The 12,690-nt window shown below is 43.2% G+C and overlaps 1 long non-coding RNA gene across 1 annotated transcript; it reads right to left on the bottom strand.

Annotated features, from left to right (window-relative positions):
• Positions 1–7,906: 7,906 nt before the first annotated feature.
• On the bottom strand, positions 7,907–9,021 carry LOC136451781 (uncharacterized). Its single transcript, XR_010758643.1, has 3 exons — positions 8,802–9,021; positions 8,471–8,596; positions 7,907–8,012 (listed from the first exon to the last, which is right to left on the bottom strand). It is a non-coding gene; the product is annotated as an uncharacterized lncRNA (long non-coding RNA).
• Between the last annotated feature and the right edge of the window lie 3,669 nt (positions 9,022–12,690).

The following is a 12,690-nucleotide window of genomic DNA, read 5'->3' as shown; positions in this document are numbered from 1 at the left end:
GCGTAAGGACAGAAGAAAAACAAGCACGCAAAAAAGGAGTGGTAGTAAAACCTACCTGGAGCTTTTCACCAAAAGAAGTCGCGAGGGTCGACAAGCTCCCCCAGGCTGTGGTCAGCTCCGATAACCGATGGGTGGCATCAAACTATTGCACCACGTCACCGGAAAAAGAGGGACCGCCGGAAGCAAGAGAAGGGGAAGGAGAGGCCGGCTAGGGCGAAGAAGGAGCGACCAAAGCAACCTCCAGAGAAGCCAGAACCAAACCCTCAGAAGGACCCGGCACGATGGCCACGGTCACCTCCGGAGTGGCCAAATCCGCAACTTCGCCAGGTAGCTCCGAAGCCCCCGTAGCAACTTCATCAACATAATGTTGTGAGTCTTGAGGCTCGGAACTCGTTGGCACGGCGGGAGGCAGAGAAGAAGTCGATGAAGAAACAAGAGAAGACGAAACACTGAAAAGTGATAAAAGGAAGCACCGATAAGCACCAGAAGAAGGAAGATAGAAGCCAAAAAGATAAAAGCCAGAATTTACTCACCCGACCACTTTCTTCTTCATGAAGCCAAAAGAAGGCCTCGCAGGGGGAACCACGACGGCGAAAATGTCCCCGCCACCCGGCGACGGGAGCGGGATAGCCGACAACGGAGCCGCGAAAGAAGCCGGGGCTAGAGCCGTGGAAGAACTCTGCACTGGAGGAGCGGTAGAGCTCGGGACAGAGGCTACCAAAGAACTCGACACCGGAACTTCAGAAGAAGTCGGCGTGGGGGCCTTAGAAGGACTCACACCCGACCTCCGATTACTTCAAAAAATTCAAGACTAAAAGTCAAGACAAAGAAGAGAAATTCAATGCAATAGGAATATGAAAAACAACTCACCGCCGCATGATGAGGGGTACTTCATCATCCTCTTCTCCCTCAGCCAAGGAAACCAGAGCACCTGCTGAAAAAAGGATAAAAAGTACTCGGTTCAAGAGAGAAACAGGAAAATAAAGGAACAAAGAGTATTAAATGTGCTCACCTAAAAGCATGCTAGCAACAACTGGAGTACCTGAGGGAGTACTTGGTTTGCGAGGCTTCTTGGAGATAGGCAGGCCAGATGAAGACCCATCCGTTCGCCCCCTCTTTGGGACACTGCGAGGACCGCGAGGGACTAGACGAGGAACATATTCTTCATATACATCAACAAATCCGGAAGAAACCCCAGGAAGGGCTGTAGAGGTTTGGGAATTACTAATTGCAGAAGTTCTAGCTAGACGATCTCCAGTCTCCACCACGGCAGGGAGAACATCAAGGGGGATCGGGTCGACAAAGTTCCGCCCAAGCTCCTACGAAAAAGGATAAAACACCGAGACAAAGAAAAGCTAAGCAGGAGTGGATGCAGCAAGAGTACATAAAGTACTCAAACAAAAAGATAGACAACTCACAGCTGGGGGCGGGTTGTTGGCTAAGAACTCGGGGACAGCAGGAGGAATGATGCTCACTCCTTTCAGCATCTTCTGGAGACGCTCGAGTACCTCCTCACCAGTCAGCTCAAGAGCTGGGACCATGCGTGAGGGATCCTCAGCCCCAGAATACTCAAAGCTAAGATGCTCCCGCTCTTTCAAAGGCTGAACCTGGCGACAAAGAAAGCTCGAGACAATTTCGAAGCCGGTCAAACCCTACTGCTTCAGCATGCTAATCCTATCAAGGAGTGGCTGGATCACTTGAATCTCAGCAGGTGACTCAAGCTTCTTGTCCCATCGGTCATTCACCATAGGACCAGATCCAGAGTGGACGACGAGGGAAGGGATCAAATTGGCAGCGTAAAACCACTCGGCATGCCAATCTTTTACAGAATCGATCAGGTCATAGTCAAAAAACTTAATCTTGAGACCCTGGCGAAACTGAATCCCGCAACCACCAAGAACGCTGGTTTCTTCACGGCGGGGTTGAGGTCTCAGACGAAAGAAAAAGCGAAAAAGAGATAGAGAAGGAGGGATCCCAAGGAAAGCTTCACAAAGATGAACAAAAACAGAAAGATGAAGAATGGCATTGGGGGTTAGATGGTTCAGACTAACCCCTAAATAACCAAGAAACTGATGAAGGAAGGTGGAAGCAGGAAGGCAAAGTCCGGCGCGGACAAAGGAAACGAAGAGGACAATCTCACCAGGACCCGGAGCTAGAACCCGATGCTCGCCCGGAACTCTCCATTCAGCGATGACTTTGCTTTGGATCAAGCCATCGCTAACGAGCTCGCACAGCTGGTCTTTGCTTGTTGTTGGAGCCAGCCAAACCTGAGCAGCCCTCATGGCCACGAACTCCTGGTTTTCGATCAAAGAAAGGGATGACTCCTCGTCCACGAAGGTCGCCTAAGACTTGCTTGCGGTTTTCTTCTTTCCCATGGACTGGCGGAAGCAAAGAAGGCACTAGGGAAGAGGAAGCTAGGATGATGGTGCTCGGGTGACAGCGACGATGACGGCGGTGGATTTCTTAAAGCTAGGGTTTAAAGGCAAGAGCTAGGCAGCAAGGGAAAGGAAGATAAAAGGTCTTTAAATAGATTTTTTAGTAATAAAAATGGCCCACAAGGCCCGTTAAAACACAGTGTGAGAATGCAACGGTCCATTTACCGACGCAGCTAAAACGACAGAGGGCACAAATCCACACAACGGTACAAACCAACGGGCAGATTTTAGACTTATCCGTCCGACACCACGGCAGGGTTATCAGATAGCTACAAGAACAACTTGTCAAACCAAGAAGAAAGAAAGGGCTACCTCGCAAGGAACAAAGGAACCCGGTTATTTAAGAAAGAACTCGGTAATCTCATGAACGACAGGGATCACAGCAGAAAAGTAAAAGACAACTCAGAAGACAAGATTCGTTACATTACAAGCAACTTCAAAAATAGAAGATTACAAATCTTACAAGGCCCAACGAACTTAGCACCATGAAAAGCAAAGTAGCAAAGAGGAATATGAACACGGCTAGGCTCTGGAATGACTATGTGTCCCAAATTGCTACTCGGAAGGACAAACCGCCATCAGCTACACTGTTTTCTTCAAAGGACGGACGCAGTGCATCCAAGGCGGAAATCGGCAGCACGGTAGGGCAACATGGAGCAGAGAAGGCCGACGGGCATCTGTCTACCCAAGACCGATGTGATGCTGGATATGGTGTTGATCTGCACCGGACAGTCTCAAGATAGGCGACGAGGATCAACCCAGAACTGCCGGATGAAGGAACGAAGCCCACATCACAAGACTTCCTCTAACTACCACCACGTACATCCTAGCACAATGCTGTCACAGGATTAGCCTACCTCTAATTCCTATCACAAGACTTCCTCCAGCTACGACAAGACACACAGGAACTACAAAATATGCCCAGGGGCTGTTCTACTTCACAAACTACCATGTTCATAACTATGAAGGTTTCAACAGAATGTCTAATGGATGAAAACAAGCACTCCGGGACAGTATTTATAGACCAAAGGAGCGGCGCACATGGACTAGGAGTACCAACGAAATAAGCCTAAAGACAGGACTCAATAATGAATGACTCAGGCGAGAGGAAACAGTACTCGAAGACAGGCATATTCGGAAGAATATACCAGCACAGTACAACCCGTGAACAAAAGACATTTACACTCAACCACCACCATACAACTACATCTGACAACAGCAGACTATCAAAGAATACGCCAAGACCTCGCATCCGAGTTCTTCCTGAACGAAACAACACAGATATACGCTCGGGGGCTCGGCCAGCATCATAGCTTAATCAACACTAAGCTAGGGAGATCGGCCTTCATTTCAACTACTCCCGAAGGCTCGAAACCAAAGACAAAGGACCAAGAATACAAGAAACTCAAGACTACAACGACGACGACACATCAAGACTCTTCATCCGACTTCTTTTCTAAAGAGAAGAACTCGAACAAAGCACGGGGCTACGGGATACATAGCCCCAGAATTTTTTTGAAGACAAGAATCTGGACCCTCCAACTTTTGCAAGTAAAAGCAAGAGGCTCGGGGGCTCCACTCAGTGAGTGCAATTTTTACGAAAAATTGCACCCACCCAAAAAGAACTCGGACATAAGCTCGGAGGCTGCATGCCGCGAAATTACTCGGATGATGGTTTAATCCAAGACTAAAGGGCCGCTACGGAAAGATGCCGCAAAACTACTCGGATGATGACATAATCCAAGTCTCGGGGACTACTTAAGAACACAAATTTTCAAACAACATAAAGGATCAAGACCCTCCAACTTTTTGTTCCAAATAGCAAGAGGCTCGGGGGCTACACTCAGTGAGTGCACTTTTTCTTCAAAAAAGCGCACGTCACCAAAGGACTTCCTCAACGCAGACCACTTCAAGACATTACGACAAAAAAGAACCCGGAACGAGCCATATTCGAGTTCTTTTTGATAAAACTTCAACGAACAATCAGAGCAACTTCAAGACAAGATCCTCCAGCTCCTTGTTCCAAATAGCAAGAGGCTCGGGGGCTACAACCAGATGGATGTACTTTTTCTTCAAAAAGCACTCACCACTCGAAGATCCCAAGAAGCGCTACAAGGTTTCACTCCAGAAAGCACTCGGATGACATTCTGTTCCTACTCAACAAGACTCAAAGGAGCAAAGCGAGACTTTCAGAGCTCAACCATGAAGTGCTCGGGGGCTTGTCGATGCGGGACCCACAGGATACCCTGCAAGGGAGAGAGAAGATCTAATCCAACTAGGATTCTTCCCATATAATCTTAGTAGTAAAACTATTAAGTAATCCTACTAGGAAATCTCATTGTAAACCGACTAGGACTCTGGCCTCCTGACTATATAAAGGAGGGCAGGGCTCCTGAGAGAAGAGGACGACAATTGTACAACACAACATATCACAATCAATCCAACGTAAAGGCTAACGCCGACTGGACATAAGGTTATTACTCGATCTACGATCGAGGGCCTGAACCAGGATAAATCGACTGTCTTTTGCGTTAACCATCGAGTTCAGCATACGCCGAAGCCCGAACATACTGCCCCGGGTACCCCCGTGGCAGGCTATCGGTGGTGAAACATCGACACCTAGTCGATGGCAAGACTGGATCGCTGCACTTCTCTTCACCTCTTCGACGAGGTTTCTATTGAATGGCATCCCAAACGCGCCTATCAAACATGGCAGAGGGCTTCGTCAAGGCGATCTGCTATCACCTCTATTGTTTGTCATAGCAATGGATCCACTGCAAAAATTGCTTGATCTAGCAACTGAAAAAGGACATTTGTCCAGGCTGAGGGGAAGAACAACTCAAATTAGAGCTTCAATGTATGCTGACGACATGGCCATTTTTGTCAAGCCAACAAGGGAAGACATCTTAGCTATGGCCGAGCTCCTAACCTTGTTTGGTGAGGCTTCAGGACTAAAAACCAACTTTCAGAAATCCACAATCATCCCTATACGGTGTGAAGGGTTAAATCTAAATGAAATCCTTGCTGGCTCTCCAACAGAAATTTCATGCTTCCCAACCAAATACCTAGGCCTACCGTTAACGCATCAGCGCCTAAGGCGTGTGGACTTCCAGCCTCTGGTAGACAAAACGGTCAGCAAGCTCACTGCTTGGAATGGGCGCCAAATTAACCTAGCAGGTCGCTCGACTCTGGTTAAAGCGGTCCTTACTTCGCAAGCAGTCTACTTCCTCACATCCCTCCGTGCACCAAAAGAGACAATCAAGGACATCGATCGGCAGAGGAAGAGGTTCCTGTGGGCAGGCGCCGAGACGCTAACAGGAGGAAAATGCAAGGTCAGTTGGCCGAGGTCAGCTAGACCCAAATATTCTGGAGGCTTGGGCATCCTCCATCTAGGGATGTTTGCAAGGGCATTAAGGTTGAGATGGCTATGGCGACAATGGTCAGCAAGTTCTGATGGTAGTCTTGGGGATGAAACCCCATGTAACACGACCGATCAGCTCCTTTTTGCGGCATCCACAACTTTAACAATAGGAGATGGAAAAAGAGCATTGTTCTGGTCGAGTGCATGGCTAGACGGTCAGCGGCCATGCGACGTAGCGCCACACCTCTTTGCCATCTCCAGAAGGAAAAATAGAACTCTGCAACAGGCACTCCTTGATAATAATTGGATTCGCGACATCAACCTTCAGCATCATAGTTTCTCTGCCCAGCACTTAGCTGAATACACACATCTATGGCAAGCAAGTAGGCGCATAATTCTAAGAACGGGCACGCCAGATAACCTTTCCTGGAAATTTGAGGAAAATGGTGAATACACAACATCCTCTACTTACCATGCCCAGTTTATTGGTGCAACCAAAAACAACTTTGAGGCACTCATTTGGAAACCTTGGGCACCGCCTAAATGCAAATTCTTCAGTTGGCTTGCGATTCAAAACCGAGTTTGGACCGCTGATAGATTGGAAGCTCGGAGGTGGCCAAGCCAAGGAACCTGCACACTATGCCGGTTTCATGCGGAGACAGGCGTGCATCTTTTCAGGGACTGCAGATTCACGAAGCGCCTCTGGAAGGAAATTGCCACCTGGGCACAAAACCCCAACCTACACCCGAGTGCATGGCCACATAGCGAGACACTTGAGAACTGGTGGACGGCGATGTCAAATGCGCCGAGTACGAGGAGGAAAGGCCTACGTTCGCTCATTATACTAGTTTGCTGGGAAGTTTGGAAGGAGAGGAATTTGAGAGTTTTTGAGCACACAGAGTCCACCAATTTTATGGTTCTTCAGAGAATCAAAGACGAGGCGAGACTGTGGATCTTGGCGGGAGCAAAGCACCTTTCTACTTTCCTTCAACTTCTCTCCTAGTTTTCAATTGTGTTTTTTGTGTTTTTTGATTTTCTAGTTGTGTACAGAGTCAAGTTGACTGAGTTTGTACAGTGTCCGTCTGGACGTTCCTTCTTTTTAATATAGCAGGCAGCTCTCCTGCCGATTCGTTTCAAAAAAAAAAAATATTGACTGCAGATTTTTTTTCACTTTTTCTTTATCATTTACTGCATTACAGATGGTGTCTCTTCATACATTTGAGGCCATTGAAATGACATATGCTCCAAGTGAGTCACTCCCTAGTTCTGCAACAACTTTGAAGGTGTCCAGAACTTCTTTCACATCTGCAGCAACCTATACAAAAGAAATAAATACAAATGTAAATGTGTTAGTGTAGAATTTCCCCTTATTTTTTTTTCTTAAAGGACTATGCAGTTAGATAGTCATAAACTGGACTATGCATGGGCCTATACCATATAAATAAATACTGGCCCTGTTCGTTATTCAGAACTACTATTTAGCCATGGAACAATGTTTTCCTATTACAACATTTCAGCATAAATATCAGCATAAGCTAAATTTTAACATCAGCGAACAAGGTGACTACCTTATTTCTAACAAGACTTGATAACTTTGATCTGTTTTATCTCTCGTATTCAGAACGATATTCTAACATGATGTTGCAACATAAGAATATGAAACTCACTAGAGTGACTCTGAACGATTTGTAGGGAAATATCTAGCAGGGAATACCCTAAACAAATGAACTCTCTTTTTACTCTGAATAATGTGCTTAGGTGTCATTGGATAATATCTAAACAACATTTTGTAGCTGAGATTGGAAATGGTTGCTTCAATTTACACATGCAAGGACAAACCTCTATGTTTTGGGGTACTAGAGGGCGCTTCCCTTTCAGCTCTCTAGTCAAGAAATCCACCTTCTATTCTTCATCCCACTCACTATAAACACCAAGATCCAAGTAGGATGTGACGGAATCAAGTGCTTCCGTGTGACGGCCAGATTCCTAAAGCAATAAACAACTTTACCTAAGCTTTTCTGAAGTTATCAATAGGAACAGTAGGATATGCGGAAAAAAAAGGAACAATAGAAACTGAGCAAGCAAAAGCAGCTGCAGTTTTCATCAGTATATACCTGGCGTACATCGAGCTTCATAAGAACCATACCAAAGGTTGCAACCCTTCGTATCAAATCTGCTAACCGGCCATCGGCAAGGACGCTAGATCCGCATGATTGCTTCATAGAGTAATGGCAAGTGTGAGTGGTGCTCAGTACAAGAGCAATTCGGATAATAAGAGTTAAGGATATATTCTTTAAACCTACCTTTGCTGTTTCTTGCAACTTCATAGTTTTATTTTACCAATTTAAATTGCATATAAGTTTTCTGTTCTTTTGAAATAAAAACTTATCTTTCTTATTTGCATCCTCTCTGTATATTTAATAAAATATGCCATGTGTAAAGTTATTTGTAGACTTGGATTGCATTTTGTATTTCTCATCACGCCCATGACCAGTTATGGTTTATGCAGCAAAATATTAGCATTGACAAAATCAACTTTCAATAGCATTAGGAATATTTGTGACAAATGTTCCAGCATGGATACTTGTGATTGTATTTTGTATTTTAAAGTATTACTCAAGCATCAAAGGACTAACTCGGCATTCTTCAAGCACGGTTATAGAAGAGGACTCACCAGAGATTGATGGCATAAGAGCAAAGGTTCCAAAAGTTGATCTGATGTTTCACAATATTCTTCAGTGTCATAGTCACATGGTAGATCCTCAAGCAGAAGCTCAAGCCGTCTGCGTGTCTTCACCAGCTGACCAAAGAAATTACGATAAACACAATCAACAAAAAAACTCATGTGAAAGTCCACTAATTTGAGTATAGAACACTCTATTTTCCAAACAATTGGATTTATAGTTTTTATTGTATAACAAATATGCAAGATAAACATAGGATCTATATGATAATCATTTCTTATATTGACAATATATTTCTAAATGGAAAATGATGATTCTGACCTTTTCTTTCACATTACCAAGGACAACCCTGTAAGGAATAATTCCTGGTCTGTCAGATAGGCTTGGCTCAAGTAGCTTCTGGAAGCTACTTGATCGACCTATATGAGATTCTTTGAACAACTTCCTTAGTTGATGGCCACTTGGAGTTCTACTTATCTGTGGTTGACGACCAGTAGGAGATGACAATGGACTGTCTTCAAATTTTTCTGTTAAATTAAGAGTCCCCTGGAAAACATGAACCATGAACTAACTTTTATTGCAAGAAAACAATTTCATAGTAAATCTATATGAATAGGAAGTGCTTACTGCCTTGCTGGATAAAAATACGGAGTATTACTTAACGAAACTGTGGCCAGAAGCACATTTTTTTTCGCTACTTTTCATACCTAAGTAGTCAATATTTAAACTAGGTGAGACCAGGTCTCATATCCAGCAAATCTGTATTGATGTGTATGCCTATCTGACCAGATGTAAGCATAAATTTGATAGATTGCTAACAGTTGCTCAGAGAACTTCACATACAAAAATAAACATTTTCAGACATCACTTTTTTTTTGTTCTTACCGTACGACTTGAGTTCCTTGGAAGATTAATCATCCTAAATTGAGATTCTCCATCACTGCATTCTGTGTCAAGTGCAATTACTCAAGGTTAGAAAATCATGGGGAGATTATATGGCACTGAAAAAATCCATTTAGAAGCTACCGGAGGAAAACCAGGTGGTATTAGAGATCATTGTTAAACAGGAGGCTCGTTAACTAAAGATCTAATTGAACTCATCCATATGATAAATGGAAATTTAAACTACGTTACTTTCTTATAAGCAGAGGTTTATCCTCCTTTCATAAAAAGGAAATTTAAAGGAATGCTCTAAATAACTTTTTAAATACTACAATACACCGATTTGATCGAATCTAGGTTGAGGCATAGTAGTGATTAAGACGAGCAGGCAGCATAGGGTTAATCAAACTTCATTGACATACTTTTTCTATAAAGCAGAACATAAAGTTAGCTACTCCAGACAGAGAAATATACCTGTGCATGAAGGAAGATCATCACCAGAAGGAAGTTGTGCAGGCAGAGCCAAGTTATGATGAAGCTTTGCATTGTTCTGTGGTACTGTTTTGTTCCAGGTATTGGCCTTTAGCTCCTCGGATGCCGACTCTGTATAGTCCCCTCTAAAACATCAACACAAAATAATCCAATGAACTTTATTTGAAATATGCACATCACATAAGGAATGTGCTACAATAAAAAGGTCAAGATCGTTTCTAGACCACAGATATATGTTACCATCTCAAACTATTAACAAACTAACAATATATCAGTTGTCATAGGTGACAGTGACTAGCAACTTCTGGTGAAACTGGAAATAATCTAGATTTGATAATCGGGTAGATATACCATGAAACTAACCTTTGAGCATTATGTCATTAGCCAAGCTTGCGACCTTGTCGCTGCATCTCTTGACAGACAACTCAAAGCTGAGACTGTCTAATTCCCGGATGTAAAAGTCTATTGCCATCCACCGGGACAGCAATGAAACATCCCTAGTCACCTGCATCGTAGAAATGACAGATTGTTTCAGCATTCCTGATCGCATCGAACTCTTAGAAAAGGCGACTCCATCACATCATTACAATAGTATAAGATTAGTGAAAATGCACCAAGGCATTGATATCTTATTACATAGATCTTACTTTTTTTTGAAACTACATAGATCTTACTTTTGCTGTAACGTTAGGATTCCCATCTCGGTCACCACCCATCCAAGAACCAAACTTGATTGGTGTGCAGGTTAGCGGAAGTGGTCTGCCAGTGTGCTATATGTGAAGTATGAATGAAAGGTTTAGGTTTCTTGAGTCAAACAGATGTTAATTTAAATCCAAGAAAATAGCAATCATTTTATGTGTACCTTCTTTAGAGCACTGCTAACACGGCGAAGATAGTGTGGTACCGCTTTCCAAAGGGATTGCTCCACAATATGAAGACCTACAAATAAAGTCAACAAAAATAATTAAATTGTAGATAGACGGCATAAGAGTGACAAACCATAGCCCAGAATGCTTAAATTTTTCCTACCAGCCCTAGCTTCGTCAACTGGTGTAGGTTTATGGCGCCTCAACTCATCCGTCTGCCATATTGATGTGATTTCCCTTACCTACATAATAAAAGTTGTGGGGTTCAGATATGATAAAGAAAAGAGGAGAATAAAAGAATTACTATGCAAATCCTCTTAGTTCTGATGTATAGCAGATCTTCAATTAGCATTTCTTTATCCTCATGGCTTAGATCAGGGCGCCCATTGAACTCCAAAAGATGCTACAACACAGTTCCATCGGTCATTGAAATAGCCGATGCAGTAATTTTTATTTAAAAAAAATGTGTAAGAGTATAATTAGTGTTTGATATCCTATGGAACATAATAACTCTGCAACTAACCAATGAAGGGAAATCAAGAAAAGGTACTTTTATAAACTATAGATGTTAAACTCACTGCTACTCTTAGGTGCTTATATTGCAAAGTTCGCCGATTTATTTGGGTGGGATGCGCTGTCAGAACAATTTCGACCTCCTGCGGCAAAAGGAAAATGATACATCAACTAAAAGCTTGATAGCACATTGCACTCTTCAGGGATGTACTCCGTAGAGAATTACCTGCTTGCAGACAGTGTCATATAGTTGTTCTGAAGGGACGCCACTTTGAATGAGCTTGTTGAATATATCATCACATGATTTTGAGAGCTGTTCTATGTTGCGTGCTTTACGAACCCTGCATAAAGAGGATAACAATATGCATTATCAATGCAAAAAAAAAAAAAAACAGTTCATCATAGATGCAACATTTAGCTGATTTGCCAAACTAGTACAAATTTAATTGGTCAGAAAATAATATTAGTACAAATTTACTGATATTTACTTAATCTGTAACATGCATGCTGATAAATGCCATTTCCATCCACAGAACATAGTACTGATGTCAGTTTTTTTTTCTTAAGGTTTGCACAGATTATTTGACTATTGCTTAACTAGTAGTGCGTGGAATTTGTGTCACTAGATTGCAAAAAAATGATTGCTTTGAAAAGCAAAATAAAATTCTCAATGATGACCAAAATCGATGTACCATGTGCAAGCCTAGAGCTCCTACAGTTAAATGTGTCTGAGTAGAGGGGTCACATGGAAATCATTATTAACCATGGCCAGCGTTAGTGCGTTACAATGTCGTACCCATCATATGTACGGAAACTCTTGGATTCCAAGCTGCAAATAGAACAGACGATACTTCAGGTTGGTGCAATGCAATGTGCCATTATTCTTACTATAGATATACTATGAACAAATATAGTCTATTAATTGGAGAGAACATTAAACCCACACACTAATTTGTAGCAATTTCCTAGTTAACTTGTGCAAGGTATAGTTGTAAAGATTCAATGCATGTCCATGTTTACAATGTATTAGATACATAAAAACGCATTGTGAGTGTAGAACAGCATCGAAATCGACATATGGTACGTGAGTCACTGCGTGGACGATATGATACGTGTGGTGGGTCTCCGCGATGCCCATGAGGTTGAGGCAGTCACTAGGTAAAAAACGTTTTTTTATTTATGGGTGAATTTTTTTTAGGGCGGCGGGTGATGGAGCTGCCCCTACAGTAGCGTGCTCGGGTGCCCAGACATCAGCCGTCCCTACAAATGGAATAGTAGGGGCGGCCGGTGATACGAGCCGCCCCTACAAATGAGGTCTGATTTGTAGGGGCGGCTTAATCACCAGCCGCCCCTGGAATTTCTATTTGTAGGGGCGGCTGGTGATTGAGCCGCCCCTACAAATGCCCACGTATATATAGCTCGGATTTGTAGGGACGACTCAATCACCAGCCGCCCCT

The sequence above is a fragment of the Miscanthus floridulus genome, chromosome 5 (assembly GCF_019320115.1).
Source record: "Miscanthus floridulus cultivar M001 chromosome 5, ASM1932011v1, whole genome shotgun sequence".
NCBI classification, from domain to species: Eukaryota; Viridiplantae; Streptophyta; class Magnoliopsida; order Poales; family Poaceae; genus Miscanthus; species Miscanthus floridulus.
Note: the sequence above shows the minus strand (reverse complement) of the source record. Positions and strands in the feature narration are given on the sequence as shown.